The sequence below is a fragment of the Tachyglossus aculeatus genome, chromosome 21 (assembly GCF_015852505.1).
Source record: "Tachyglossus aculeatus isolate mTacAcu1 chromosome 21, mTacAcu1.pri, whole genome shotgun sequence".
NCBI lineage: Eukaryota > Metazoa > Chordata > Mammalia > Monotremata > Tachyglossidae > Tachyglossus > Tachyglossus aculeatus.
Window position 1 is genome coordinate 74,049,536 of NC_052086.1, and position 25,922 is coordinate 74,075,457.

General features: G+C 40.4%; 1 protein-coding gene across 3 annotated transcripts in view; it reads right to left on the reverse strand.

Moving 5' to 3' along the window:
- The window catches only part of PARN (poly(A)-specific ribonuclease), a 188,853-nt gene that overhangs the window by 84,885 nt on the left and 78,046 nt on the right, over window positions 1–25,922 (reverse strand). The window lies entirely within an intron of this gene.

Here is a 25,922-nt window from a genome sequence, read left to right on the forward strand (position 1 = left end):
TAAACAGACACATTCCTGACCACAACGAGCTCACAGTCTAGAGGGGGAAACAGATATTAATATAAATAGGTAAATAAACAAATTGCACATATATACATATGTGCTGTGGGGAAGGGAGGGAGGATGAATGAAGGAGCAAGTAAGAGAGGCGCAGAAGGGAGTGGGAGAAGAGGAAAGGAATGCTTAGTCAGGGAAGGCTTTTTGGAGGACAACCCTTTACCTTCCACTTTTCCAGTTCACAAAATCTCAATAAAGGTTGGTGGTGACTATTTTTTTACTGCGCTGAATGAAAATAAGAACTGTCCTACATTTTTCCTATCCTATACTGAAAATGGAATGAAGTGCACACATCTACAATTTATTTATTCGTATTAATGTCCGTCTCCCCGCCTAGCCTGTAAGCTCTTTGTGGTCAGGGATCATGTCTACCAAGTCTGTAATACTGTTCTCTCACAAGCGCTTAGTGAAGTGCTCTGCTCACAGTAAGTGCTCAATAAATATGATTGATTGCTCTAAATTGGCATTTCTTTGTCTCAAGATTAGGGGAAGTCCTAAAATTTTGTTAAAATGGCTCATTCAGAATCTGGCTCCCCGAGAAGTTTACTCACTCAGGTGGATAAACAGCTCATGTAAGGGTAGGGCAAAAATAAAGGAAAATTTGAGCTGTAGCAGCTGCTCTAGACCAAAGTTCACCTGCTGTCTGAAAGCAAATCAACACTGTTTAAAGTCATCAGCTCTCTTAGCATTTCTGCTTCCCTATCTCCTAAACATCTGACACGTGTGAAATCCTGCATGGTGTCACATGTCAGCCTATGAACACATGGAACAATTTAACAACTCTCAATACCAGTAAAGAAGTGCAGTTGCTCTACACCTGGAACATTCAAAAAGGATCGAGATTCTGAGTTAAATGGAGTAGCAATGATTCAGCAGGTAAAAATTAGGAACTCTGATTTCAAGCTCCTGAGATAACTGACAAGTTAAAAGAATGGTTTTTCTCTCCCTCTCTTTCCCAATTCCCTTCTTCTTTCTCCCAATCTTCATCATCAGTGGAAAGAGCAGAATCCAGGAAGACAGAAAACCTGTTCTCCCACTTTAGACTGGAAGTTTTTTATCTACCCCAGAGGTTGGCATACTCTTTGACACATAGAAAACCCTTAACAAATACCAAGCTTATTATTATCACAAAAATCAATATACTTATCAGCTATATGTACAGTAGATTGTACTATGTACAGAACACTGTGTGAAGCACTTGGAAGAATACAAAAGAGTTTAGTACGCCATGAGAAGCAGCATGGGCCTAAGAGTCAGAAGGTCACGGGTTCTAATTCCGCTTCTCCACTTGTCTGCTGCGTTACCTTGTACAAGTTACTTCACTTCTCTAGGCCTCAGTTACCACATCTGTAAAAAGGGGTTCGAGACTGTGAGCCCCTCGTGGGACAGGGACTGTCTCCCAACCCAATTTGCTTGCATCTACCCCAGAGCTTAGTACAGTGCCTGGCACTATTATTATTATTATTGTTAGACCCAACCTTACCCCCAAGGAAGTTACAATTCAATGGGGGGCACAGGCACTGAAATAATTTACATATAGAAGGAAAAGTAGATATGCAAATGAGCTGACTTAAATAGTAGGGTAAATTAATATGAATGTAAAGTGGTACAGATGGCTGCTTACACATGAGTCAATTGCACATGAATACTTGTGCAATTTTACATATTTGATGTAGAAATAATGAAGTAGTAGATGGTGGGGATTTATAACCTGGATATAATCTAATCATGGAAGACTTCCTGAAGGAGCTGTGATTTCAGGAAAGCTTGAAAGATGGGGAGAGCTATGGTCTGGCAAATTTGAAATGGAAAGGAACTCCACACCAGAGTAAGAGGTCAATCAATCCACTGTATTTAAGGAGAGAACAAGCAAAGAGAGGAGCTTGAGTATAATAAAGAGGGTAAGATAAGATGTAGTGGAGGAAGACTATGGATATAATAATAATGATGGTATGGTAATGATGGCAGAGCTGGGTTTAGAATCCACGTCCTCTGACTCCGAAGCTCGTGTTTCTGCCTCTAAGTCATGCTGCTTTTATTCTAGTGAACAGAGCATGGGGCTGGGAGTCAGAAGGACCCGGGTTCTAATTCCGACACCAGCACTTGTACACTGTAAGACCTTGGGCAAGTCATTTCACTTCTCTTAGTTACCTCATCTGTAAAATGGAGATTAAGACTGAGCCCCATGTGAGACAGGAACTGTGTCCAACCTGATTAGTTTGTACCTACCCCAATGCTTACTACACTGATTGGCACAAAGTAAGAGCTATGTGCCAAAGTAAGCCTGGCACATAGTGAGCACTTAACAAATGCCACTTTCCTAAAAAAGAAATCACAACATGCCAACTGCCTGAACAATGTCTGAATAGAGAGCAAGGGAGGGAACCTAGAAATGTGGGAAGCAGTACAGCCCAGTGGTAGCCCAGGCCTGGGAGTGGGAGGGCGAGTGTTCAAGCCCCAGCTCTGCCACTGCTATGAGACCTTGAGCAGCTCATATGGTTTCTGGAATGCCCCCAATCCCTCTGCCCATCCGCCAAGCTAGCTCTCTTCCTCCCTTCAAGGCCCTATTGAGAGCTCACCTCCTCCAGGAGGCCTTCCCAGACTGAGCCCCTTCCTTCCTCTCCCCCTCGTTCCCCTCTCCATCCCCCCCTTCTTACCTCCTTCCCTTCCCCACAGCACCTGTATAGATGTATATATGTTTGTACATATTTATTACTCTATTTATTTATTTATTTATTTTACTTGTCCATATCTATTCTATTTATTTTATTTTGTTAGTATGTTTGGTTTTGTTCTCTGTCCTCCCCTTTTAGACTGTGAGCCCACTGTTGGGTAGGGACTGTCTCTATATGTTGCCAATTTGTACTTCCCAAGCGCTTAGTACAGTGCTCTGCACATAGTAAGCCCTCAATAAGTACGATTGATGATGATGATGGGCCTCAGATTCCTCATCTGTACAATGGGGATTCAATACCTGCTCTTCTTATTTAGACAGTAAGTCCCATGTGGGACAGGGACTGTGTCTAACCTGATCATTTTGTATCTAACCCCAACGCATACTACGCTGCTGGGCAGAAAGTAAGCTCTTAATGAATGCCATAAAAAAGACAAAATTTAGTTCCAGACTGAATAGGAGTGTTAAAAGAGAGGGAGAAGTAAGTTTGTAAGGTTCTGAGACAGGGAGGGGTAAATGACTATGACTTGTAATTGGGGTGGTTGTTAAAGGGGGACGATATGGGCTTCATAGGAAAGGCCTCTTCATACTTCATTAGCATAGTGCTCTGCACACAGTAAGCGCTCAATATATATGATTGAATGAATTATTAACACCCCTCACCCCCAACTACCACCTTCAACCACTCACTCTTCATTAAATGCACTCCTTCCCCACTGCTTTCAAACTTGCCCACGTAACCCCTATCCAAAAAAAAACATCCTTCCCTAACACTACTGCTCCTCTGCCTATCACCCCATCTCCGTCCGTCTTCCCCATTCCTTGCCAAACTCGTTGAGTGAGTTGTTTACACCCACTGTTTTCGCAAGTGACAAGTTCGACCTCTTTTCTAAGTATAGATTATGCCTACTGCTTTCACCGTCTGAATTAAAATGTTATGTGACCTACAGCAAAGGGTAATGGGCTCTGGAATGGTATTAAGGATAATGGATAAAGATTAAACCAGAGCACTAATCATGACAACAACCAACCCAATAAAGATCTCCTAGAGGTGGTGTGAGGATTGTGGAGATGGTGCCGTTGAAGTATTTTCTCTTCTTTTGAAGAAAAGTATGAATATAAGTAGTCAGGTTCGCTGGTAAAGTTAGTACCTTGGTCTTCAGTACTTTGGAAAATGACATTTTTGGCAACTGAGGGTGAAGTAAAAAAATTATTTTGCTTCAAGCACACCTAGATTTCAGATTTGCTCCTAGGAGGCCGTGCAGTAACTTCTTGATGTTAACAGAAGCTGCTGTTGTACCTCAGGGGCCTGTAGAATAGATTCAGCTCCCCAAATGCCTCAAACCAAGGGAGTGGCTTGCATGCATAGCAGGGCCTGGTTTATCCTATTTCTTAATCTCTTCTAGCAAATATCTTAGCAAAAGGGTGGAAAGTCATCCTGATGGGTAACTTGAAGCTACACTGTTTATGCTTTAAGAAAAATGATCTCTGTAGGCCTAGGCTATAATAAGAGTTGACTTACATTTCACTCTGAAAGTTTGTCAATTTTCTAACCAGTTGTTTGTGATAGACTTCTTTCACATTCTTTAAACAATCGATCTCCTCTATCCCACAAAGAGAAGATCCTTTGCGTTTTCCTGGTTCAATTCCTGAGGGTTTTTTGTGTGTTTTTCTTAAAGGTTCATGTGGCTTCCACTCTTTTTGTTTAGCTTTCCACAATGAAGTGATACACTGCTAAATATTTCAGTACTGAAGACAGGGTCTCACACTTGTTTGGTGCTGTCTTATTAGCAGCCCTAATCCAGCATTAGAGCATGAGGACTAGATAGAGCTCCAAATATTACCGGGCTTGAAAGAAAGAGAAAAGCCTCTTTCCTTTACCACTTTCATATACCTTGGGTTACAAATATAATCAAATGACTGGATTTTGTTCTGAATCTAAACAAGTCCTTTAATCTTCCAAAAACATAACTACAAATCTCCAGATATATGTATACCCAGACACAAAATCAGATGGAAGTACTGAGGCATTGTGGAAAATAAAATGCTAGCAGAGTTCTACTGTAAAACATTTTCTTTATGAATACTTTGTGAATGACTAAGACTTTGCCACTTTGAACTCATGAAACTTAAACATACCAAAAACACAGATTTTCTTTCCAAATTTAAAAGAGTCCTTACACATAAACTAAAGGTAAAATCTTTAATGAATTTCCCTACCCAACTATGTAAAGAGCTTTTTCTTAGGATTTAACTCTTAACTTGGGAAGACCTCAAAAGTAAACAAGGGGCAAGTTAGACATTTTATGGCTCCGACTTCAAGGGAAACTAATACCTCATCTCTTAGGGCTGTTTTGGGCTTTTAAAGAATCAAGATTCATACTTGGGACACTTTCCTACTTGAACATTAGTTATGAAGCTATGAAAAGTGCTTTTACTTCAAAAGTTGGAAATTTTAGCTGAAGTACATCACTGCATGAATTCAAACTTAACGGGATAGGAAGAAATAATTAAAAAAAACCTTAATAGATATTCCCTACTCTTTTAAAAATGACTGCAAAAACTTAACTGTGTTTCTAAAGCCAGAGAGCAGCTCTTATTGGAAGGAAAACCAATAAATGAATTCCCGAATAAAACATTCAAACTTTAAAGTCATCTTTAATGCTTGCCATTTGGAAAAAAATATCTATTTAAAATACTATTCCACCATAAAGTTTTGGAAAAATATTAAGCCTGGTAATCAAACTTTCTGGTGTTGTATTATATTATTTTATTATGCATAATAGCATAATTGTTCATTATCTCCTTAAGTTTAGAACTTCTCAAGAAGATTGAAAATGCCTAAACATTTAGTATAGTGCTCCGCACACAGTAAGCACTCAATAAATATCACTGATGATGTTAAAATTTCCACATCACATAATGGATGAAAACAGAACTTTATTAACTTTTTCTCTCAAAAGCCATCCAAGGCCCATTCTCTTATCAGCTACAAAATACAGTATTTACTAGCACTTATTTAAATTACTTCCAATTCCTATAAATATTAATCTAATTTAGAATCCTGGCAGAACCCACTGCAATGCAACATTTGAAACAAAAATAATTGGTTACAGAGAGGACACAATGACACATTTTTAAAAAAACGTGTAGTTAGCAAAAGAATCTAACAAATGATGGGAAATCTGGAGAGCAGTGCTTCACTCTCTCTGCTTGTTGATAGTTATTCAATGTATTTCATATAGAATTCCAATTTGGAGATTCCTGGAGTATCTGTGTAAATTAACATCTTACTAATTTTTAATAAATGTAGGACTTGGCAGCTGTGAAATCAAATGCTCAGAGGCATGAAACAGAACCAGACTACATCTCATCACTGCTAGATTAAAATCCCTGGGTGATTCTGGAAAGTTTAGGAAGCTTGGTTTCAACTTTTTTATAATTATGCAAATTATGAATTTGTTATTTTACATTTACGGCATGCTCAGATGTTTACGGACTATGCAAAACAAAGAAGCAGGCAGAATCGTCAGGATACATACAAAAATGGACCTAAACATGCAGCCACCTTAAGATTAATGAAGTGTGTCATGCACTGATTTACTGCCTTCTGAAATAAATTTTCAGTAAGAAGACAGAGCTAAATGATGGGCCTGCCCTATGTGAAGCCGATACAGCTAAGAATCCTTATGTACACTTTTCATTTTCACTCATGTGCTAAAGGACTCTGTGTGCCAGATTAGAGGGATAGGGCTACTCAGCCAAAGGAATGATTTAATTAGCTGAACATCTCTTAGTGCATTACAATTAAGCAATGCTTTGTAATTATGGGCTCCAAAGAAAATTGACCATCCTCTCTGTTGATGTGCAGAGGTGAAAGGAGAGCGTGCATAATAGCATAATTGTTCATCATCTCCTAATAGTTTAAAACTTCTCAAGAAGATTGAAAATGCCTAACCTCACTAATGGCCAAATATGCTTCATGATGCTTCCTCAGATAACATATTAATCAGAGAATGAATTCACTGATACTTAAGTAGATGGCCACTTTATAGACATGTTCTTCTACTGGAACCTAACTGGACTAAAACTCTCCCTTTCCAACTCTAAAACCAACGCTATCCTCCATCCGAAAGCCTCATGGCATTTGTCTAAGATAGTTTGGCTATGTCCAAGAGAGATGAATACGTTGGGAAAATACCCCGGCCAGAAGCCAGCGCTGAGTTCAATCACAAAAATGATAAATGAAACAAGAAAATATATATAAAGAGGTGAGGGAACCAAAAAGAAGATCAAAAGAAACCTCCAAATACTGAATGGAAGAAATTAAAATACAGAGATTTGGCGGGGGGGGCGGTTATGGTATTTGTTATGTGCTTATTATGCATCAACCACTGTTCTAAAGGGTAGATACAAGTTAATCAGGTCAGACCCAATCCCTGTTCCACACGGGGCTCTAGGCTATGTAGGTTCTCCAGGTGTAATGGCATTGTAGGCTATATAATAAAAGATACCGTGAAAAGTGAATGGATGGACCAAGATGCCATTCTTCCACCTTTGTTTATGTGGCCTTTAGTCCATTTGAAATGCGGTGAATAATTTGAACTCCGGAGGGCCAGCTGATTGTGTGAACTGAATCTCACTCTCATATTCCACCCAATGCAGAACTTTTTTCCCTTTTTCCATTTTCTTTTGTATCTTCATTGGTTTTGGGGTTTTTTTTCATTTGCTCAATATCTATTACGCTTTTCCTCTGATTCTGTAAAGAGTGAGAAGATCCCTGATAGCAATCAATCATATTTATTGAGTGCCTGTTTGCAGAGCACTTTACTAAACGCTTCGGAGAGTAAAATATAACAGAGTTGGTAGACATATCCCCTGCCCACAGTAAGCTTACCTATATTACTCCCACCAACTCAAGCACTGTATTACACTGTGACTTGTACATATGTGGGGAAACCACACTGTCTGCTGCTGTTGAAGTCTCACAGAAATGCAGATGCTACATTCCTGAAGACCCCCACCCCCAACCGCCACTTCAAAGCTTTACTGAAGGCACATCTCCTCCAAGAAGCCTTCCCTGACTAAACTCTTCTCTCCTCTTCTCACTCCCTTCTGTGCTGCTCTTACTTGCTCCTTCGTTCATCCTTCCACCCATCCCCACAGCAAATGTAAATATCTTTATATATCTTTCTGTAATTTATTTACTTTATTTATTTATATTAATGTCTGTTTCCCCTTCTAGACCATGAGCTCATTGTGGGCAGGAATGTGTCTGTTGTTATACTGTACTCTCCCAAGAGCTTAGTACATTTGAAATACATTTGAATGAATGAACCCCCACATTAAAAATCAACCCTGCTCTCTTGCACTTAACTGTATCTTCTAAGTTCATGACAGGTTCTCTCCAGGCACACAGTGTTGCCGGAAGAACGTTCCCAAACCCCCAACGGTATTCTATCCAAAAAGAAGAGTGAAAATCTGCCTTGTGGAAGAACTGAATGCATTCAGTTCGAGCACCATAAACGTCACCTGCTTTCCCAGGCAACCACCTCAAATGCATGCCGCATGGCTCACAGAGATGGAGCCTGGAATCGGCGTAACCTCCCGTAAGCTTCTTGTGGGCAAGGATCATGTCTACCCACTCTGTTGTATTATACTCTCCCAAGCACTTAGTCCAGGGCTCTGAAAGTAGGTGCTCAATAAATAGCATTGATTACTTAATATCTGTCTCCCCCTCTGGACTACAGGCTCGCGTTGGGCAGGGAATGTGTCTACTAACTCTTGCATTTTATTATCCCAAGCACTTAGAGTGTTCTGCACATAGTAAGGGCTCAATAAATACCACTGATTGATTGATGGACTATCACCTCTAGTGCAAAAACACATCACACTTCCTGCTTATGGTTGGATATACCTTGCCACTTTCCCCAACTCTAAAATCCTAAATAAATTTGTCAACCCCATCTGAATTTCATGTAGAGTGCCTTTCAGCAGCACTTGACTTTTGGATCACTTTATCAAATCCTATTTCCGATCCAACGGTCACTCCAATAGCTGTGGGGCTCGAAAGGGCTTCATTTTTTTTCCTGGATACGTGCGGAAGAGATCAACTCTTAATGACACTCCTGCAGTCTTGATGTCAGTTGCATCAAAAATCCCCTCCTCAAAAATCTCCAGTGGCTACCAATCAATCTGCGCATCAGGCAGAAACCCCTCACCCTGGGCTTCAAGGCTGTCCATCACCTCGCCCCCTCCTACCTCACCTCCCTTCTCTCCTTCTACAGCCCAGTCCGCACCCTCCACTCCTCCACCGCTGATCTCCTCACCGTACCTCGCTCTCACCTGTCCCCCCATCGACCCCCGGCCCACGTCATCCCCCGGGCCTGGAATGTCCTCCCTCTGCCCATCCGCCAAGCTAGCTCTCTTCCTCTCTTCAAGGCCCTGCTGAGAGCTCACCTCCTCCAGGAGGCCTTCCCAGACTGAGCCCCTTCCTTCCTCTCCCCCTTGTCCCCCTCTCCATCCCCCCCATCTTACCTCCTTCCCTTCCCCACAGCACCTGTATATATGTATATGCTTGTACATATTTATTACTCTATTTATTTATTTATTTATTTTATTTGTACATATCTATTCTATTTATTTTATTTTGTTAGTATGTTTGGTTTTGTTCTCTGTCTCCCCCTTTTAGACTGTGAGCCCACTGTTGGGTAGGGACTGTCTCTATATGTTGCTAATTTGTACTTCCCAAGCGCTTAGTACAGTGCTCTGCACATAGTAAGCGCTCAATAAATACGATTGATGATGATGATGATGATGATCATCTATGAAACCTTAAGACAGTGAACTAACTGGTAACTATGTGACAAGCACTGTTCTGAGCGCTGGGGTAGATACAAGCTAATTGGGTTGGATGCAGTCCCTATCCACATGGGGCTCACAGTTTTAATCTCCACTTTACAGATGAGGTAACTGAGGCAAAGAGAAGTGACTCGCCCAAGGTCAAACAGCAGACAAGTGTAGGTGCCGGGATTAGAACTCAGGTCCTTCTGACTTTCAGTGCCGTGCTTTTTCCACTTGGCGATGCTACTTCCCTTAAGGACCTCAATTTGGACATGACAGTTGGATTTTTCTTCCATCAGTTCCTCCCTCTATTTACACTGTGAATTTCTTGTGAGTTTCTTACATTGACTCCTAATTTTTGGTGTATTTTTCCCCAGGGCCTACTTACATATGGGCATATTGGCTTGGCATATTTTAGTGAATATTTTCCCCCAGGGCTTATTTACAGAGCTTGGCATATTTTAGTGAACTAAATAACTGTAGTGATGTACACAACATCCTGAAACTTCTATGTTTGCAGAAAAATGACTTCCACTGTAACATGTCCGTTTAATCATCATCATCATCATCAATCGTATTTATTGAGCGCTTACTGTGTGCAGAGCACTGTACTAAGCGCTTGGGAAGTATAAATTGGCAACATATAGAGACAGTCCCTACCCAACAGTGGGCTCACAGTCTAAAACATTTAATCAAATGTTTATACAACTGAAAGCTGATCAGGATCACTGCATTAAAATTAATACAGTAAGGTATATCCCCCACCTCAAGATCTGCTTGAAGGCAGCTTCTCCACTCAAGTCTCAGCTCCGCAAGTCAAATAAACCCTATTTATTATCTTTAGCACTTCTGTATCAACCTATTCCCAATCCCCAAACCTTATATATATATATGTATTTCTTTGATTTATTTGATCACTACATTTGTTAATACTTTTATGTGTGTCTCCCCGTTAAAATATAAGTGCCCAGCGGGCACAGGGAATGATTCACTTGCTTTTTCTGAATTTCCCAAGTGTTCAGCACAATGTATTACACCCAATGATTGCTCAGTAAATACTATTCTCGGGGGTGGATTTTATAAAAACTGTCTAGATTGTCTGTTCCTGGAGTCTTCTTAGTAATACAGTTCTGGCATTTATTTATTTTATTTATTTAATAAGTCTAATGGCTGGATAAATAATACAAATAAAATGTATTTAATAAATCAATAAATAGAACTATTGACCTGAAAAATTTGTGTGGGTCAAATGCATGGTGTTGTGGAAACAGCACGGGCCTGGGAGTCAGAAGGTCATGGGTTCTAATCCCGGCTCCGCCACATGTCTGCTGTGTGGCTTTGGGCAAGTCACTTCACGTCTCTGGGCCTCAATTACCTCATCTGTAAAATAGGGATTGAGACTGTAAGCCCTACATGGGACAGGGACCATGTCCAACACGATTTGCCTGTATCCACCCCAGCCCTTAGTACAGTGCTTGACACATAACAAGCACTTAAATAGCACAATTATCATTATTATTAACATTTCATGTATCTACTAGAGGTGGATGAGCATTTAGCTAATTATAAAAGTTTTTGGAGGTCCATTCACCAGATCTAGGGGGGCTGAAACAGATTTGATAACTGCTGAATCAGTTTAACTCTGGGCTTCCAATCACACAGTGTGTACCACTTGCTACCACTGTACTAAAAACATACAAAATCCAGAAGCTTTGTTAAGAGGTTAGCAGCAAGGGCTGATGCTGAGCCTAGATAAACGGTTTTAAAAGCATCATCGGATACTTTGCGTGCCTACAGAAGCAGGGTCTGCCATGCTCCCCCAGAGCCAGGGATCACCCTGGTTCCAGGTGTATGCCTAGGTCAGAATTAATAGAGACGAGATGGGCAGGCAGAAGTACAGTGCTCTGCATGCACTAAGCATTCAATAAAAACCAGTGATTGACTGATTTAAGGAGGGGCCCAGACTGGAAAAATGGGAACTGAGCAAGCAAGGAGACACTGGAAAAGAAGACAGCCTGACGGAAAGATGGAACGAGGTGGTCAGTTAAGAGGGGGCTGCCCAAGAAGAATGCAAGAATTTAATGGTAACGCTTTGGGCTTTATAATGAGTCTAGTTTTTAAAAAGCTCAATCACCTAAATCTTATGAAGGCTGCAAATGGGACCACTATAATTTTTTTTAGACCTTTGCTCTAGCTTCTACACTTAGCCATACTTGCTTGTGAGCTCACCGAGGGCCTGGATCTAGCCTGAAAGCTTGTTGTGGGCATGGCGCATGTCTACCGACTCTGGTATGTCACATTCTCCCAAGCGCTTAGTAGAGTGCTCTGCACACAGTAAATGCTCAATAAATACCATTAATGGATGGCTTGGTCATGTCTCCTAATTCTACTGCATCTTCCCAGGCACTCGATATGTGTTCTGCCCAAAATTCGTGCTCAATAAAGCTGATTATACTATCAGCCCACACTGCAGACTTTGGGGTAGACCACATCATCTTTCCCATCGGTCAGTCTTGTTACAGACTCACATAGTTTGGAGAAAAGACTTGAGTCCATTGATAGATTGGTGTGCTAATATCACTGCAAAAACAAAACAATGATGCTAGGCATATTACCCTCAATTTGACTCATTCACTTGCATGCAGACACGTTCTATTTTAACCATTACTTTGCAATGTCCCTGAAGGCGTATTATGTAAAGTAGAAAGCATATCGTCTGGAGTTTTATGAAGTTATTTTGATTAAAATGTGGAATTAATTAGTATTCCTAAAGCACTGTAAGCTGTCATGTCATACTCCTTCAAAAGCCAAACTGACTGTAACTTTTCTAAGAGAGGCCTCTAATTTGAATGACTAAGAGGCAAAAAAAAGCTGAGGCTATATGCAACAATAATTGTGGTTTAGGTTAAGCACTTACTATGTGCTAACCACTGTTCTAAGCATTGGGGTAGATACAAGGTAATCAGGTTGGACACAGTCCCTGTCCCACATGTAGCTCACAGCTTTAAGCCCCATTTTACAGATGAGGTTAGTGAGGCACAGAGAAGTTAAGTGACTTGCTCAAGGTCACACAGCAGACATGTCCCAGTCCTATGTTCTTTCCACTAGACAAAACTAGTCATCTTCTACCAAAATGGACCTGAGAATTCACAGATCTAGGAGGTCTAGCTATTGAGTTGCTAAAGAGATCATGGTAGAGGCTATGATAAAAGTAGTTGTAAAATCTTCACTGCCTTGCACTGGGGATTGAGACTGTGAGCCCCACATGGGACAGGAACTGTGTCCAACATGATTTGCTTGTATCCACCCCAACACTTAGTACAGTGCCATGGCTTATAGTAAGTCCTTAACAAATACCATAATTATTATTATCATCATCATTTTGGCATTATACTGTGGCCACTTTGGCTGTAAATGGGTTCTGCATGTAAAAAACATGCACTCTGCAATGTGCCACACCCATGCTCTCTCCATTCGATACACCCTGTACCCGAGTTGGGACATGACTGGCAGAAGAGAGAACATACCGGGCACAGCACAAACCCCCCAGAACCAGCAATCAACTCCTACGTGCACATAGCTCACACATTCTAGACTGTGAGCTCACTGTTGGGTAGGGACTGTCTCCATATTTTGCCACTTATACTTCCCAAGCGCTCAGTACAGTGCTTTGCACACAGTAAGTGCTCAATAAACACGATTGAATAGATGAATGAATGGTTAGCCCTCTAGTCTCCTGCCAGAGGCTCATCGTTTTTGATGGGAAGCTCCATTAACAGCTGTTGGAAAAGCCAATTTAAAGCCCCCCAAAACCTCAAAACTGGGATCTAAAAATGAAAATAAAATGTGAAACCTCGTTGCTAGGGTACACTGGATCGTTGGGGCCAGACAGCCTAAAACTGGTTGGGGTAGGGTTCTAATCTAACTTAAGAGACCTTGTAAATGACTTGGATCACGAATGGTTCACAAATACCTTTAGTTTGATTTTTTTTTAAATCACAAAACTGGTTCAGCTACTGTAGACTAGCAAGTTCCTCATGGTTTTTTTTGCCCTGCAATGAAAACTTAATAGTAAATCGAATAGTAAATTGTAGACTAATATTGTAGAGAAACACTGCAGCTTAGTGGATACAGCACAGGCCTGAGAGTCAGAAGGACCTGGGTTCTAATCCTGGCTCTGCCACATATCTGCTTTGTGAACTTGGGCAAGTCACTTAACTTCTCTGTGCCTCAGTTTCCTCATCTGTAAAATGGGGATAAGAGTGTGAGCCCCAAGTAGGACAGGGACTGCGTCCGATCTGATTAATATGTATCTACCCTAGGACTCAGAACACTGCTTGGCACAGAGTAGTGCCTAACGAGTACCATAATTATTATTACTAAAGCAAGAAATTAAGTGGTGACGATAACCTGAAAGCCACACAATGTCTCCAGGCCATGATGGTCAGAATCCATTTGTTCATTTCAAATTCTGCCCTCCTCTTGAACATGCCACTGATCATTCTGGGGGAAGAGTAGAAAGTTTCTGCTCATTTAGATCTGGATTTACATTTACTCGGATTTATTGTGAAGCCTTTGCTTTTCCTCCTCTCACAGGCTGTTTCCTTTCTAGCTGCTGCACTCTGCTCATTAACACCTCCTCCCTTAGGTGAGCGTGGGCAGAGAAAGGAGGACATAATAATAACAATAATAATAATAATGACAGTATTTAAGTGCTTACTATGTGCCAGGCACTGTTCTAAGCACCAGGGTAGATACAAGGTTATCAGGTTTTCCCACGTGGGGCTCACATTCTTAATCCCCCATTTTACAGATCAGGTAACTGAGGCACAGACAAGTGACTTGACTAAAGTCACACAGCTGACAAGTGGTGGAATTGGGACTAGAACAGTCGACCTCTGAATCACTCGTCTCAGCTGCTTTTCTAGAGCTCTGGTAAAGTTTGGTATGGCAAAAAACAATAAAACTACTGGCTAGCAGATCCCTGGAATACATGTGATCCTCATATTTTCCTTCAGAATGGGGATGAAGACTGTGAGCCCCACATGGGACAACCTGATCACCTTGTATCCCCCCCGGCGCTTGGAACAGTGCTTTGCACATAGTAAATGCTTAACAAATGCCATCATTATTATGGTATGATGGTATTTTGTTGTCCGTCTGACAACTTGACACCTGTCCACATGTTTTGTTTTGTTGTCTGTCTCCCCCTTCTAGACTGTGAGCCCGTTGTCAGGTAGGGACCGTCTCTATATGTTGCCGACTTGTACATCCCAAGTGCTTAGTACAGTGCTTTGCACACAGTAAGCGCTCAATAAATACAATTGAATGAATGAATGAAATGAATGAAGAGAAAGGTCTTATTGTTGCGAGCTCACCTGACCTACACAAACAGGCCCTGAAGCTTATCTGTCCTGGTCTGCATGCAGGTTAGGCAAGAGGGTTTGTTATAAACTTACATTACATTTTTCATTCTGTAGGTCATTTATGCTAAATGCCAAGACCCAATCAGATTGTGAGATGAATTGCTAGCACGATGATTGCCCCTGCTTGGTTTTCAGCATCTTCAGTTCTTTGGTAAAAGTTTGAGAAACGGCGTGGCCTGGTGCAAAAAGCACGGACCTGGGTTCTAATCCCGGCTCCACCAACTATCTGCCATGTGACCACAGACAAGTCACTTCACTAGGCCTCAGTAACCTCATCTGTAAAATGGGGGATTAAGACTGTGAGCCCCATGCAGGACGTGAATTGGGTCCAACCTACCCCAGCGCTTAGTTCAGTGTCTGGCACGTAGTAAGCACTTGAATACCATACAAAAAGTCACTACAAAAGTACCGCCTGCCTAGCTAATGTTCCAGTCTAACACTTTCAAAAACTTCACTCTAGAATTGAGAGATTCGTTTTGTCTGGGTTGTACGTGGTAAAGTCAACCTTGTGAAAGTGTGGCCACAAGAATGAGATGCAAATCTGGTAAATTTGAAAGTTCTGACTCAAATGGGATTGGGGTTTTGCGATGGCTAGCATGACAGCACCATCTCGTGGCTCGTGGGACGCCGTCGGTGGCAGTCACGCGCCTTCTCCCAGGAGAGAGGTCTCCTTGCACTGGAAGGAAATGCTCCTGGCTCTGCTGTTTAGGAATTTGGTTTATTTGAATTGTCCCTTCGAGGTTAATTCTCCCTGCAGAGTGGAGCAGGGGGGGTGGGGGGAGGCTGCAAAATACATGGCTGATTAACGTTCTCGTACAAAACCTATATCAAAGGGAACAAACAATTCACTCGCTTGACAAAAATGAAAAGTTAAACAGCCCAGTGTGTTACTGTGAAGGCTAGTTTATCTAGGGACATTTTCATGAAGAATAACTTGTAAATGCTCAGTAACAGACTCCTAACAACTAGAAAATAATCTGGTATTCTTGTGAGCATTTTATGCGACACTAAGTATACTGTCCAAAGCCACCTTTCCTATTGAGTTCATTGGGGGAAGAGCAGGGCTGAAAAAGCAGCTACGGAATTCCATGCGTAAGCAATACACCTTCCACATTAAAAAAATTAAAAGCACAGGCTTGAAAGTATAAATCAACTTTTGAATCTGTCCTAACGGTGTTAATTACATGGGATATAAATACAGCCTTGCCATATATGCATATGTGCTAAATGCAAACGGTAGCCCATTTTAAAGGTTCAATCCCGGAACATCATATGAGGAAGAATTTGGAAAATGGACTATAATGACTGTTTAGGATCAATTGCTTGTACTTAAATCAGAAGAAAAAATTCAAAATCAATTAATTTGAGGAACAATTCAGAAGTCGAAAGATGTCTTTCTCTAAATGGCAGCCAGCTGAAAAAACTAAAATCCCTTCTTTATTTAAAGAGAGACAAAAGAGACACAATAAAGAGTGTTAAATTTCTGAAATGACAAATCTTTCGATGGAGATGCTAACAGGTGCCAAGTTCTATATGGTCATAGAACAAGAGAGATGTTTTAGCAGCTGATGCAATGGAATGATCCTGTGTGAGCTAGTTTGCTGACACTGAGAACTGAATCAAACTCATTCTGGGGTTTCACACGACAGAGCGAAAATGAATCCATTATTCCAAGTAAGCATGACTTATTATCCAATTGCCTGGTACACTGGAATCAAATTGAAGGATATCTAGAGCAGAGCAACAGAGTTGCTATGATCGCTGCATTGTTACAGTGAGCAAAATAATAATTATGGTATTGGTTAAGTGCTCACTATGTGCCAAGCACTGTTCTAAGCTCTGAGCACTAAGCAAAATTTCCATTAGAGTTCTTGGGTAAAAAATTCCCAACTGCTAAGTTTTTTTATGGCATTTATTAAACACTTACTGTGTGCAAATTCTTTGCCCTGAATCTGTGGTACTCCCAAAACAGCCTTTTTCTGTTCCAAGCAGGAGTTGCAGCTTTGCATTTAGTTGACGGAGCTCAGCACAAAAAGTGCAACAATCAGAGGTGATTTCACAACTAAAAATGACTATTTCTCCATTCTGTTGTCCAGATTAATATGAAGAAAGAGCTAAAGGTCCTAGTGCTTGGACAGTCAAATCAAATGTCAAATGTCAAATCAAATCAAATCAAATCAGACAGATAAATCAAATGTCCTCATCAGAGCTTTTGGGAAAGTGACTGTGGTTCGGCTACTAAGCATAAGATCATGCACATAGCCCAGTTTCTCTTAACTGTAAAGTATATTACTGTGTGTCTTTCTCACTAGATTGTCAGGTCCTTGAGGTCAGAGAGCACGGCTATTAAATTCTGATGTACTTTGCATAGTGTTTTGTGCAATAGGGTCTCAATAAATCGTTATGCCATAACCAGGGAAATGGGCAAGGTGAAAGGTTCCTAAGGAGAGTGAAAAGCAAAAGGAAGAGGGACAAGATGGGGGGGAAAGTCTTCGGGGAAATCCTGTAAGTTAAAAGAAGTCTCAGAGGGGAATGTAATGTTACGGAACAAGGGAAAACAGTAACACTGAATACCAGGTGAAGAGGATACTTACAAAGGCAATGAGAAGTCCCAGGAGAGAAAGACAGAGTATAGGGCCAGGTCAAGATTACCACAACACAACAAATAAGGAGAGACAAATAAAGGGAAAGAGGGAGAAAAGATCAGCAAAAGTTAACCTACATTTGGGGAGAGGATAGGACACGCCACTTCTATTAGAAGCAGCATAGCCTAGTGGAAAGAGCCCGGGCTTGGGAGTCAGAGGTCGTGGGTTCTAATCCCGGCTCCGCCACTTGTCAGCTGTGTGACTTTGGGCAAATCACTTCCCTTCTCTGTACCTCAGTTACCTCATCTGTAAAATGGGGATTAAGATTGTGAGTCTCACCTGGGACAACCTGAAAACTTATATCTCCCCCAGTGCTTAGAACAGTGCTTAGCACATAGTAAGCGCTTAGCAAATACCATCATTATTATCATTATTATTATTACAATGGGACGAGATATTTTAATGCAATAAATGCAGAAGGGATGGCAAATAGCCTGGGGTAAGGAGCGGTCAATCCCAGAAAGCTTCTTGGAGGAGACATAATCTTAGTAAGGCTTTCAATATAAGGGAGAGCCTTGGTCTGTCGGATATGAAAGGGGGGGGGAGTTCCAAGCCCGGGGGAGGATGTCAGCAGGGAAGTCGGTTGCAAGAGAGATGAGATTGAGGCACAGTGAGTAGGTACGTGACAGGACAGAAGTGTGCAGGATGACAGGGAGTAGGTTAGCAAGGTTAGGTAATAATAAATTTGATGTTTGTTAAGCACTTACTGTGTGCCAAGCACTGAGCTATGTGCTGGAGTAGATTAAGGATAATCAGTTCAGACACAGTCGCTGTCCCTTTTGGGGGTTCCCAGTCGAAATAGGAAGGAGAATGAGTTGGGGAGGGGGGGCTGATTGAGTGTCTTAAAGCCAATAGTGAGGAGTTCCTGTTTGCTATAGAGATGGATGGGCAACAATTGGAAGTTTCTGAGGAGAGAGGTGATGTGCGCAGAACTTTTTTTTAGAAAAATGATCAGGGCAGCAAAGTAAGTTACGTATTGGAGTGGGGAGAGGCTGGAGGCAGGGAGGTCAATGAAGAGGCTGATGCAATAACTGTGATCTTTCTTAAGTGAAAGATCAGTTTGAAATTTCTGAATCCCACTGGGGAAGCATTACCAAATAAACAGAGCAAATAAGTCAAATGCTAGCTAGTTTTCATTTTTTTTTCAAGCTCATAAGGGCAGATTTTTAATAATAATTAAATCAGGAATGTCTTGGATTCGACACTAAAAACTTGCTCAGGAAGAAATCTCACAAAGACTTATTATATTCACATTCAATACCCCGTTATGCAATCAAGCAAAATTTTGGGATTTTCTAACATCAGGCTCAATCTTGGCATCTAATGTAAGTGTGTGTGTGTGTGTGTGTGTGTGTGTGTGTGTGTGTGTGTGTGTGTGTGTGTGTGTTTAACTGTTAGATGCACTATAACATTCCGTATTACAAGAATGCTGCAAATTGGATTAGGCAATGTACACCTTCTGGTTCCCCCAAAGCCCTGCACTTAAATTTTAAGTACATGGAGATGAAATTTACTCTATTGTTGATAGAACAAATTTAATCATAACAGAACTGAGTCATTTCCTCACAATTTTTGTCACAAATGACTCATCTGAGAACATGTATCGGTCCAAATAATGAAATACTAGGCTACCCTTACAACTTTTTTATTCTTGATTAAATTTAGTGAGTGGGTTTCGTTTTAAGCTCTTAGATAGTGTGCTTGGGTCCACTAACTATATCAGAAAGCTTAAGGTCTGAGAGGTGCCAACTTCCATCTTCAATGTCTAAACTGGAGAGAGTGAGATTTAATCCCCTTCTTACTGATGAGGAAACAGGTACAGAAAAGTTGTGACATGCCCAAGCAGACCAATGGAGGAGCTGGGATTAGAACCCAGGTCCTGATTCCCCAGCCTGTGTTTCTCCTCTGCAATCTCGTATTTCCTCCTGCATTCAGGATATCTCCATCTGGATGTCCTGCTGTCACCTGAAACTCCACATGCCCAATACTGAACTCTCCATCTTCCCTCCATAACCTTCCCTTCCCCTCCGTTTTTCCATCACTGCAGAGACCACCATCCTACTTGTCTCACAAACCTGAAACCGTGGCACTAACCTCTACTCATCTCTCTCCATCAACCCCCATAGCCAGTAAATCCTGTTTGTTCTATCTTCACCACATCTCCAGAATCCACCTCTTCCTCTCCATCCAAACTGCACCTCGCTAATCAATCAATCAATCAATCATATTTATTGAGCGCTTACTGTGTGCAGAGCACTGTACTAAGCGCTTGGGAAGTACAAATTGGCAACATATAGAGACAGTCCCTACCCAACAGTGGGCTAATCCAAGTACTTGTCATGTCCCATCTCAATTACTGCATCAATCTCCTCATTCACCTCTCTGCCTCTCTCCAGACAATACTACATCACTCCGCTAGCTGTATCTTTTATTCTAAAAATAAATAAATAAATAAAATTGTTATGCACACATCTCCCCACTCCTCCAAATACTCCGTTTGCCGATCTATCAATTCCGAATCAAGCAGAAATTCCTCGCCGTTGCTTTTTTAGGCAACCAATCGTCCCTCTCCCCTTTTGTCTTGCCTGTCTTTTGCTGATGGGTCGTCTCTGACAAATAGCGATGCCATGGACGCATCTCTCCCAGAACGCCTCACTTCTATCTACAACTGTTCTGGTAGTGTATCCCCCCCTCTACCTATACTCATTCCTCTCGCACTACATCCTCCCCTACACACTTAGCTCCTCTAATCCCAACCTACTCATGGTGCCTCGCTCTCATCCCCCTGCCAACCTCTTGCTCACGCTCTTCCTCCTGCCCGAACTCTATTCCTCTTCATAACCAATTGACTCCCACTCTCCCCGTCTTCAAGGCCCTATTAAAATTACATCTCCTCCAGAGAGCCTTCTCTGACTAATCTCTCTTCTCACTGGTACTCCACCAGTTGTCTCCTCCTTACCTTCAGGCTGCCTCCCAGCTCTTCCTTCCCAATCTCGTGTCTTTCATCGAAAAGCAGCATGGCATAGTGGACAGAGTAAGGGACTGGGAGTCTGAAAGTCATGGGGTTCTAATCCTGGCTCTGCCATTTGTTGCGTGACCTTGGGCAAGTCACTTCACTTCTCTGTGCCTCAGTTACCTCATCTGTAAAATGGGGATTGGGAGAGTGAGACCTAAATGGGACAGGGATTGTGTCCAACCCAATGAGTTTATATCCATCCCAGTGCTTAGTACAGTGCCTGGCACATAGTAAGTGCTTAACAAATACCATTTTTTCATTACTTATTTCTCATACCTTTTCCCCTATATGAAAATCCTTCCCCTCTCAAATCTGCCACATTATCAATGAATCAATGGTATTTATTGAGCTCTTACTATGTGCACAGCACTGTACTCAAGCACTTGGGAAAGTACTATTCAATAGTTTGTAAATGGGATCCCTGCCATAAGGAGCTTATTATCTACAGGGAGAGACAGACATAAAACAAACTATAACTACATGAAAAATTTTGACTCTCCCCCACATTCAACACCTTCAGGAAAAGCCACCTCCTCCAGGAGGTTTTCATCTATTAATCCCTAGGACACATCACCCAGTCCCCTGTTCCACGTGGGGCTCATGGTCTCAATACCCATGTTAGAAATGAGACAACTGAGGCCCAGAGAAGTGAAGTGACTTGCCCAAGTCACACAGCAGACAAGATGCAGAGCCGGGATTAGAACCCACAATCCCTGACTCACAAAATTCTCACCACTAGGCCATGCTGCTTCTAATTCTCTAGTAAGCTTGGATAGTTCACAGTTACACATTTTTGAGTTTCTATGTTCATAAATCCTTCCATTCACTCTTCCAGTTTCATTACAATTGCCAGTCATATGTTTCATTGGTCCAAATGGAATATATGAAACTCAGCAGTTTTGTTAAATATCTTTCACCCGAAAAATATTTAACCATTAAAATAGCTTTTAAAATACTTTACTTACCATAACATTCCAATTCTACAGAATGGTGTCACAAAGCCAACCAAAAATCAATATTCATGATGTCTGACTTGACAGGTGATAAATATTAAATATGCCCCCACTAAGAATTTTTTTTGTTATGTCAGAAAATGTTTTTACCTTGATTCTCAGGTTAAAATTAAAGTTGCATTATTTTTGCTCTTAAAAAAACAGAAAAACTGAAGGACCATACTGCTATCTACTCATTTTATTTGGAATTAGAAATTTCGAGAGAAATAAAATTCAATTCAGATTTCCGTTTATCTTTTCCAACTGTAATTTGCATAGAGAACATACTTTATATAAAAGTCAGTTAAAACAGTTTTTTAAATACATATTCAGTTTAACATACGTAATTTGGCTATGGTGAGCTTGGAGTTTAACCCTGCAGATTACCTATTTTATACCTTAAATCATTACTATTATCAGGACCCTTCTTACACCCAGTAATCAAGGTGCTTTATGAAGAAAAGAAGAAGCCTGGTTCAATCTCAATGTATCCAATTAAAGAAGAAAAACCACACATACAGTCAGCAGAACACGTTTCTACTTTTGCAGAGCTTCATAATCATAAAAATCCTCATTTAGTTACTGCTGGGCTATTATGCCTTGAATTATTTTGATAAATATTACACAGTAGTTTAGTGATGATTAACATAAGAGTAAAATAGCACAAAAACAATTTCCTACTTTTCCAGAGGTTTTGCAACATATCCCATTGCCCCAGTACGTACTCTTATTTTAATGTCTGTTGACCCTTGTAGACTGTAAACTCTCCGTGGGCAGGGATTGGGTCTACCAAGTTCCTTATACTTATACTTATCTTTCAAGTGCTTGCTTTGTGCAGTACTCTGCACAGCATAAGCACTCAACGAATAACACTGATTGAATCCCAATATGTAAGTCTATGGTAAAATAAGTCCCCCAACACAGCATTTCACCATACAACCGTATTTTCGAGGAACACATCACAGCTTTACTGTGGAGAATGCCCGTATATTAAATTTTCTACCCAACATGAATCCTGATAAGCTAACGACTCAAAACCAAATTAACGGAATACTAACAGAAGTACATTAGTAGCTTCTATGCAAAATTTGCCCTTTTTTTATTTGCTAAATGACCAGTAACATTTCAATGATGCCCAGCAATTCAAGTACTATATAAACTGTCAACATAATTTTACCAACATCTTTAGCTTACCTATCCACACAGAAGTCGATTTTTTATGTAGTTCAGTTTGGTACAAACAGGTAGAATACAAATTCTGGAGTCACACTCATCTTTTCCTTTTAACAAATAAGCTAATGTAGACCTAACTCAAGCAGATTAAGGCATTTTTGGAATCATCTATGTTCAGGTGGTTTTGCAAAAAATACATTTTTGATATTCCCTTTGTTTAAAATGTTTATGTTGCATCATCAGCTTTTTTAACTGCATTTTATTATTCACATGGGTCCTATTTTCCAGCATCTCTTGACTGTAAGTTTGCTGTGGGCATGGAAAGTGTCTCCCAACTCTGTTCTACTCTCCCAATTGCTCAGTACAATGCTCTGCTCACAGTAAGCACTCAATAAATACCACTGGTAAGGATGATTATCCAAAATAAATGTTCCAGTGATATTAACCACCACTGCAAAAGACACTTCCAAAGAATTCCTGGCACGAGAAAGCATATTTTATACTATTCTGGGTGAAAGAAAAGACCATATTTTAATACTGATATTAAGACCAGAACAGACCTACTAATCTATTCATTTTGTATTCCCCTAGGTAATGTCACAAGACCATCCCACAGAATCCTTTCGAATAGTACAATGCTTTAATTTCCCTTCAGTCTTGCTTTCATACATTGCATTCATGCTCATTTATACACTGGGCAAATTTACCCCTTGACATAGAGCGGGTTGTACTGAGATTCCCTGAATGAAATAACTTTGTACCTAGTCAGTGAAGGTTTTCCATGAGAATAAAAACATTTTAAATTTATTTCCCTGAACCAAGTAGCTCATCTTAAACATCCAATATACCTAAAAGTAGTGCAAACCAATCACTGCCCAAACTTCAAATATGATCAGTTCTCAGCAAAATGCATGACAAAGTTTTAAAAACTACTTAAATTATCCATTTACAAAAAACAGGTGTCAGTAAAATCATCTTTGAGCTTGAGTCAAAAATAGTTTGTAGAAGAGCCAGAGAGAGCACTTTGAGCTGCTTTTATAAATAGGAATTTAATGATTTTTCCACTGCTGTATTATTGATCTATCAGGCCCCACTGGTTCCATCGCTGTGACTACGTAAATTGTTTAAGTTAGCTCTGGGGTTTCTAACAGGACATTTAAGATAACAAAATATGTTTTATTATTATTAAGACTTCCACTGCTGTAAAAAAAAAAATTAATGACATGTACACAATTTTAGAAGCTGAAGCAATGGACCAAAGTCACCAGCACTGCCTACCTGAGGCTAAAGTGTTTCTCTCGGTGCTTCATATAGCAGCATTTTTATAAAAATCACTGATTTGGTTAAAGGCAATGTTTAAATCCTAATCGTTTTCTAGTGCCCAAGAAAGAAGACTGCAATGACCTTCAAAGTGTGCTAGTAACGCTGAAGATGGCTTCAAGAAAAAATCATCTACATAGCAGTCTATTTGTAGAAAAGCAGAAAGATTACAAAAAAAAGCCAATTACTGGGTTCTGTTCTGGTTTTATTTCCTATATTACATTAGCAATCGATTCTCTCCCTGTAAAATGGGATTTTCTTATATGCACTATCTGGGTGTGGGGAAATATGTAGTCACATATTTATGGTGCAACAACAAACCTCATAGGTACAGAGCATTAAATCTGAAATATCATGAAATTTAAAAACCTTTCTTACCCAGTGCATTTAAAATCAGTAACTAGTACTTAGCTTTTTAAATGTAATAGTCCTGGATCAGGGAAAAAATGGATTTTCAAAAGGTCAACAATTACCCTTGGGACAACCCCCCAATCTAACAAATCCTGTTTCTGCACGTCTCTCCACCTTTGCCCTCTCTCACTCTAGTACTTACTCCACAAGCAAATAGATATATGTCTCAGCATGAACTTATTTTTCAGTTTTCTGAATGACCATCACAAGTTCAGGGGGCCTGCACTCCCAAGTTAGTTAAATGCCTAGAACAGCATTCTCAGTTAATGCTGTGCCAAGATCTTACCAGACAAGTACGCTCTTGGTAGAAATTCTCAAGCTTCTTATAATTCCATGGTTAGAGCTATTTAGCTTAAATGCACAACCACCTAGTACCATTAAAATGATCTAGTATCTGCTAGTAATCTTAGTTGCACCTTTCATGCTAAAATTGAAGGTGCCATACAGATCCTTAGACATTAAAATGCAATACAGCTTTTTTCAAAACCCAAAATAAGATTCTCAGAGTTTCTCCCTAAGGAAAGCCACTTAAGGGGCATAAAGCTTTGTACTGAGTATTTAATCGTATCCTCAGCATACATATATATTTATTTGTATATTTCAATTATTGATTTAGCTATTTAAACCTAATATTTGTACTACTACCTGTTATATCCTTGTTCTTCCTCCTGCTTCCACTATTTGTACAGAATTTTTGTCTGTCTGTCTCCCCCAATAGAGTGTATGCTCCTTGAGGGGAGGGAACATGTCTTGTTTCTGTTGTACTCTCCCAAGCATTTAATTCAGTGCTATGCACTCTGTAGCCGCTCAATAAATACCAGCGATTGATTTGCAAAACCATTTCATTCAGAAAAGAGAAGCTCCACTGAAGCAATACTTTTCAAATCTAATCTGAGGAGAAAATACAATAGCCTTCTGTACACCTGCTTGTGAACTGACACTCTATAAAGCCTCAATATTACGTGATTAATCTGGAATCTTCCAATACAACAATTTATAAATGTGGAGTTCACATTGGGAAAGACAAATATTGGCATCAATTTGGCTGCCCCTTTAATTTCTGCCACATTTGCTCTTACAAAAAAACCCTACCCCCAGGCAGTGAAATGCAGCTGACCAATCCACTAATATCTTAAAATGATAGGAAATGGAGGTAACGAAGCAAAATCTATTATGGGCCTCTTCTGGAGATTGTGAGGGAATGTTGTAATAAATAAATATGGTTCCAATACCATTAAGTGTTTCTTTTTATTCAGAAGAAAACAACTTATGACAATAAGCTCAGGTTCCAGAAGCTGGTTATAGTATCATATTTATGTCCATATCTAGGCAACTTGAAAACACCTAAAAATCTACTGGTTTCAC